At 34.6% G+C, this 7114-nt stretch overlaps 1 pseudogene; it reads left to right on the forward strand.

Moving 5' to 3' along the window:
- The first annotated feature begins 2828 nt into the window (after positions 1-2828).
- On the forward strand, positions 2829-3780 carry LOC101346285 (olfactory receptor 14C36-like; annotated as a pseudogene).
- Positions 3781-7114: the final 3334 nt, after the last annotated feature.

The following is a 7114-nucleotide window of genomic DNA, read 5'->3' on the forward strand; positions in this document are numbered from 1 at the left end:
AATGCAGCAAGTGTGTGAAGATCACAAAAAGAGAAGCAGTTTGGTGAGAGAAACAGCACCTGTTGAACTTGGGCAGGTATTTTGTGCCTGTAAAAAGGGGATACAAAACTACCTTTTAGGATCATTAAGAGGTTTAGAAATGATATGACACAGCACTGGGCAAAGATTCATCTTGTTATACATAGGTAGCCATGTGTTGGAGCCGACTCATCTGCAAATGACAACATCATATTACACGTATCCTAAAGTATCTGACAGCAGTAAATGCTGTAAAAGTAATGGTTCAAAACAATAATAATAGCAGTGTTTCTAAAGATAACAAGGGACATTCATGCTGTCCTGAGCACTTTACTAAATTTGTTACATACATCGTCACTTTTAATCCTGACCACACGCTATGAGAGATGGACCATTCTTCCCAGATTGAAAAAATATCAGTACTTAACACATAGTTAAAATGCCAATTTCATGCAGTGATTTAACCATTATTTCAACCCAGATCACTGGCAATCAGAGCTCTTAATCACTACAGATTATTATGTTTTTATCCTCTCTATTCAACCTACCTCAAACAACTATCCAGAATATGTGATTTGTTAGTTCAATTATTTAAACATATAGACATAATATGTTGATAATGGGGGAAAAATTTCCTCCTCTGCACAAAAAGCCATATAGGTAAAGAAGTAGTGATAATATTTTAGTGAAATGGAAATTTATGCATAATTTAAAATCTTTGGTTAACATCAAATACACGGAAAGAACTTGATGTTGAGAGGGCACAAAGTTGTACAAGATCTAATGCTTGAGGAACTTATAAAAGAACACAAAGACAGATAAGACAAAGCAACTGCTTAATTTCCCATCAATGTAAAGCAATTTGTGAAATATTTCCTAAGACTGATAAAAAGACATCATAGCCTTTGCTCAGGTTGTCCATGATGAATTCATATGCAAGTTCACCACAGAGGAGAAAAGCGAAACAACATTTGAAAGATTTGAGCAAAAATTGGAAAGTCTTTAATCCCAAATAAAGAAGTTTGAAGTACAACAAGTTTAACCATGGATAGATGACTTGTCTGTGGTTCCAAAAAACCCCCCCAAAACTAATTTATCAATTCCAACTAATAGTGACCCTATAGGACAGAATAAAACTGCCCCATAGGGTTTCCAAGAAGTGACTGGTGGCTTCAAACTGCCCACCTTTTGGTTGGCAGCCAAGCTCTTAAGCACTCCACCAGCAGGGCTCCAAATGTCATAGTTATTATTATTATTGCTGCTTTTGTTGTTGTTGTTACTGCTATTCTTATTATGAGAGAAAGGGAAGAAAGTGTTGCAAAAAAATAATAGAGGAGATTCAGAAAAATGCAAGTACCACAGATAAGTCAAGGGGAAAGCTAGTTAATATGTCCATTGATGAGTAAATCAAACAAAGAATTGAAGAAATAAGCAATTAGTCTAGGGTAAGGATATGCTGGCAACAACAAATAGTGTGATTAGTGATGTAGAAATGGATGAAGAACATATAAAGATTTTGTTGTAAAGGTTAAAGAAAATTAGTAATTTAAGGTGAAAGAAAGAAAAAGCTAAATTAGTACTGTAAGACATCAGGCACAAGTTTGTTGATGTTTTGGTTTTTCAGTAAATGGAACAAAAGAAATTTGGAAGAGTTGAAAACTGAAGATGATAATGAAGCAATATTAGCGGAAGTTTCCAGAGAGTCTAAGAGGAACTGGCAGCAGGACACTCTGCCAATGGAAGGGACATATCTCTCTTTAAAAGACAGATAAGTGACTAGAAAAATAATTTGAAGAATAAGAATTTAACAGAAAATGTGAAGCATATTCATTGTGGGATAAATGCATGAGATAAGGAGGTTTTGTTCAGCTTGAGTAAGTAAAGGTCCAAATGATTTCAATAGTGTGTTATAGTGGTAGAAGATAAAATAATTTTGACATTATTATGCATACAGTACTACTTCTAGAAAGGAGATTATTTTCCCCAGTATTGTCTATAGGGAGCCCTGGTGGCATAGTGGTTAAGAGCTCAGCTGCTAACCAAAAGGTTCACAGTTCAAATCCAGCAGCCTCTCTTTGGAAACCCTATGGGGCAGGTCTACTCTGTCCTACAGAATTGTTATGAGTTTGGTTTTAGGTTTTATTGTCTATAGCTTCAGAATAAGAATGCAAAACTGGAAAACATTGAAAATATTTTATTCCAATTATCCAACAAAATTTCATTATCTCCAAATTTTCTTTATAAAGCCAACTATATCAATATAATCCATATGTATATTAAAAAAAAAAAAGTTGCCATTTAGTTGACTCTGAATTACGGTGATTCCATGTGTGTTAGAGTAGAGCTGTGCTACGTAGGATTTTCAATAGCTGATTTTTTCAAAGAAGATCACCAGACTTTCTTTGAGACACCTCTAGGTTGATTCAAACATGTAACCTTTTGTTTAGCAACAAGTATGTTAACCGTCTGTCACCCAGGGACTCCATCAATATTTGTATTGTATTACATCATGAGAAAATTACAGATTCACACAGAAATATATAGAAATATATATTAAACACTTACACGTGTGTTGTTTATAACAAAGTGGTCATGATTTTCACTTCATTCTTACAGTCAGAATAGGAATATTATGGACACTACTGAAGCAATACATTATTGACCTTCCAAAATATTAGGGACATCAACAGGGATTAGAATTAGGAAAGGGACAAGAAAAAAACAATTGAAAGCCATCTTCTCATAATTTAATTCTTCACATGTTACAGCTTCTCTCATTGCCTCCCATGTATGAGCTGCCTCACCCGGAGATGCCGAATTCCACCATGAAGATGGATTTTCTCCTGATGGGATTTTCTGAACTATGGGAACTACAAGTTTTGCACGCCCTATCCTTCTGTCTGATTTATTTGCTGACTCTCATTGGGAATTTTCTCATTGTTATTGTCACTACCCTGGACAAGAGCCTTCACACACCCACGTACCTCTTCCTTAAGAATCTCTCCTTCTCGGATGCATGCTACATTTCTGTAACGGAAATGTGTCAATTCTCTGTTTGATAGCAGTGTCATTTCAAAGGCAGGGTGTAGCTCAGGTCTTCCTAGTGGTTTTCTTTGTTCCTCACCTTTATGGCCCATGACCGCTATGTGACCATCTGCTAGCCTCTCCACTACCCTGTGATCAAGAACCCTTGACTCTGTGTCCAAATGACACTGGCTTCCATTCTCAGTGGTCCAATCTACTCAGGATTCCACACAGGCAACACTTTCAGGCTACCTTTTTGTCATTCCAACATTATTCAGTTTTTTGTGACATTCCTTTTCTGCTGAAGCTCTCCTGCTCTGACACCTTCAGTAATGAGATCCTAATCCTTGCCTCTGGTATAGGGATTGGTAGAGGCTGTTTCTTCTTCATCATCACCTCTTATGTTCACATATTTTCTACTGTGCTCAAGTTCCAAAGTGGAGCAGACTGAGCGAAGGCCTTTTCCACCTGTATCCTTCATATCCTCGTAGTGTCTGTCTTCCTCACTTCAGGTTTCTATGTGTACTTAAGGCCATCTGGAATCTCTGCAACCATCCAGGATATGGTCCTTTCTGTGTTCTATTCCATAATTCCCCCCTTTTTAAACTCAACAATCTATAGTCTTAGAAATGAACAAATAAAGTGTGCCATCAGGAAAATCATGAGAAAATAATCAGGAAATTTATAGGAAATTGCTTAGGTTCACCCTAAGTTATTAGTTGAAATTTATGTTTTCAGGAATAGAGATTATTGATTGGAATTATATAGATATACTTTATATAACTTTAATATATAAAATCAATTATGTATTATTTATCATAATAGTTACTCTCTGAGGGTTTTGAATGATTTAAATTGGCAGCTGAGTAAGTGATCTGGTGTTATGATTAAGCAAGACCTAGTCATTTCTGTTTGGCAAGTTAAAAGCTCTGACTATTTCAGGCTTAAAATGTTATACTTAACAATATTTTATGTTAAACTTCATCTTCTGTATTTATCCACACTTAAAGTATTGATAAACCTAGAAAGAACACTGTTAATTTATTTTGAAATACAACATTTAGTATTATAGAAGAAATGAAAATATTCAGTCATTTATTCATTCTCAAAATAATTATGAAAATGTATGTTCTTTTGAAGACCATAAAAATATCACTAAAAGGTATGCTGTGAAAAGAGAAGTGGGTTTAGGCGATGGAGTGATTGTGTATGAGAGGATCAGAAACACTTTACAGTGCCTCCCTTATATGGTAAAGAAAATATGTAGATATGTTCCATTTATTATTAGACCAAAATTTTTTTTAAAATATGTTCAATTTGCTTTACTGAATAAGTGTATATATATATATATATATATACTTACTACAATAAATAATAAGGTCAAGTGGTTTGGGGATACACTTACATGCTTATACGCTTTAAACATCATTTTCTAGGTTAATTAAGGGAATGCACCAATTTTACGTTCCAAGTTATTGTCACATGCCTATCCATATGTCTGAAGGAACCCTGGTGGCATAATAGATAAGTGCTTGGCTGCTAACTGAAATGTTGGCAGTTCAAACCCACTAGCCACTCCTTGGGAGGAAGTTGTGGCATTCTGCTTCTGTAAAGATTACTGTATTTTTATGCAAATAAGTCCTGTGTTCTATGTTTGTTTGCCAATTGCTCCCTCAACCTATGAAGCATTTTCATTAGCACAGCCAAACCAATATTTTTTTACATGTTGCTGTAAAAAATTAGCACAGCGTGCTTACAAAATTACCTCAGAGTGGGAGGTAGTGGTTGGTAAACAAACTTAGAAGGCACGTGTTATTTGTGTAAAAATACAGTACAGCCTTGGAAATCCTGTGGGGCAGTTCTACCCTGTCCTATACTGACACTATGAGTAAAAATAAACTCAACAGCAATTGGGTTTGATTTTGGTTTAATCCATAGATCCATTAAGGCAATTGAGGAGTTAAAAATAATATTATTTTTCTTTTGGAGAGTGTCAGATACCTGAAAAAATAATTTTGATGTTCAATAGTATCAGTCAATATCAGGAGGTTATACCACAGTAAATAGTAACCCCGAAATCTTAACGACTTAAAAAAATATATTTCTAGCTCACAATATCTACAAAATGTGGATTAGTGGGGAAGAGGGCTCCCCACTGGATGACCTTCATAACGTAAGTACCTAGTCATAGTGACACGAATGACCTTAAGCATTTATCTTTAAAAAATTCCAAGTAGGAAGAAACGATGTGATCACTTATCAATCAGAAGTCAAATGACGAATAAACCTTGGACCTGACCACATGAGCATTAGGAGTTCTTTCCAAAATATGGATATAATCCACAAAACTCCCTGGACATCTTTCCAGAGGAGTTTTGGAATCCACACAAGACAGACACCCTCGAACTCACAGATAAACAACCGTATACTAAATAGTTAAAAAGCAATCCAAGTATATATTTTGAAAACAGAAGTTAAGAATAAACAATGTAAAATATAATGGAAAAAAGATTCAAATATACTTTGTGATTTCAGGGAGAGTCAGAATAAAAAAGACAAAGCATCCATGTAAAAAGAAGCTCTGATGTACATTTGAAAAGAAAGGGAGTCATAACAGTTTTAACTGTTAAAATACTTAACAAAATAATTTTGAATATAAAAAGGTAGATTTTTCTAGTCATGGGTCTGTCACTTAGAGGAAGAGAATATATAGGACTCTACAATGATTCTTTGTGTGTCTACCAGTTATTTCTGCTCACATTTCATTGGCCAAACAAGTCCATGGCCATACCTGCTGTCAAGGGATGGGAGGTGGGCAATCTCCCCACACGTGCTAAGAGAGGAACAGTAAAGCCAATAGGCACTAGGAATGATCTATATCTCCTTGATTAAAAGGATAAATTGTCAGACTCTGAATATCTTGTTTCCCATGTAATTATTATTAGCATTATGATTCAATGCACATATACTGTATCCTTATATCATAATAAAAAATTTCAATCCATAATAACTATAACATTTTGTGGCAAGAACTGTGCAAAGTTTGTTAAAATGGTTTATCTTCTGTAACACTTCAACAGCAGCATATAGTTGATAACAATACACCCTCATTTTATAGATGAGTGTCTGGGTTTTGAAATAGCAAATGAGTTTGTCAAGGACATTCAAGGAATAGTCCAATCTTGGATTTCAGTCATCATCTATTGCACCACGAAGGTTTTAGAAAATTTAATTGGGCCTAATGGCTTTTATATTTTAATTATCCAATGATTCTGGTTTGAAGCCCATCAGTGTCAGATAAAGGTTAAAACTACTATAAACCACACTTCACTACGTGTTATTTAAAGTGTGAGGGAAGCAAGGAAGCATTTAAGTGCCCTTACTTTCAATGGACTGACTATCAGTTCTGGATTAATGACTTGTATTTAATAAACACAATCAACAATGAACTTTGGAAATAAATAGTTGTTACAGGTGCACAATACTGTGAATGTAATTAATGTTACGGAATTGTACACTTAAAAATGGGTAAAATGGAAAATTATATATATTTTACCACAATTAAAGAAAAAAAAAACTAATGTCAGAAATTTATAGAAAAAGTTGAATTGGTTAAAAAAAATCAGTTTTAGCTGTGGAAGTGGTTATGCCAAGAATTTTTAACATGGGGAAATCGATGCTACTCAATTCTCAGAGGAGTTAGATATATGTTGGAAAAGCATATAGTTGGTGTCTATAACTTTTTATTATTTATCCTCCAGATCTAAACATCATTATCCTCTCTTATATTGTGAACAGAACATTTTTTTGAGGTTGCTTTATGGAATCCCTCCTTATTCTTCTAAAAAAAATAGCCAGTGTTGCTTTTCCTCTTGTGATATGCATGGAAACTATTTTATTTTGTAAGTTGCAGATGAACTGCTGTGGAGTCCAAGCAATAAAATATGTCCCAGAGTTGGCTAAAGGAGAAAAAAATGGTACAGAGATAATACAAACACATGGCAAATGCCATTACATAAATTGAGTAAACCCAAAAGTATACTGAGATTAAAAGGAGACATAATAAGAAACA

The sequence above is a fragment of the Trichechus manatus genome, unplaced genomic scaffold, assembly GCF_000243295.1.
Source record: "Trichechus manatus latirostris isolate Lorelei unplaced genomic scaffold, TriManLat1.0 scaffold00290, whole genome shotgun sequence".
Lineage (NCBI taxonomy): Eukaryota > Metazoa > Chordata > Mammalia > Sirenia > Trichechidae > Trichechus > Trichechus manatus.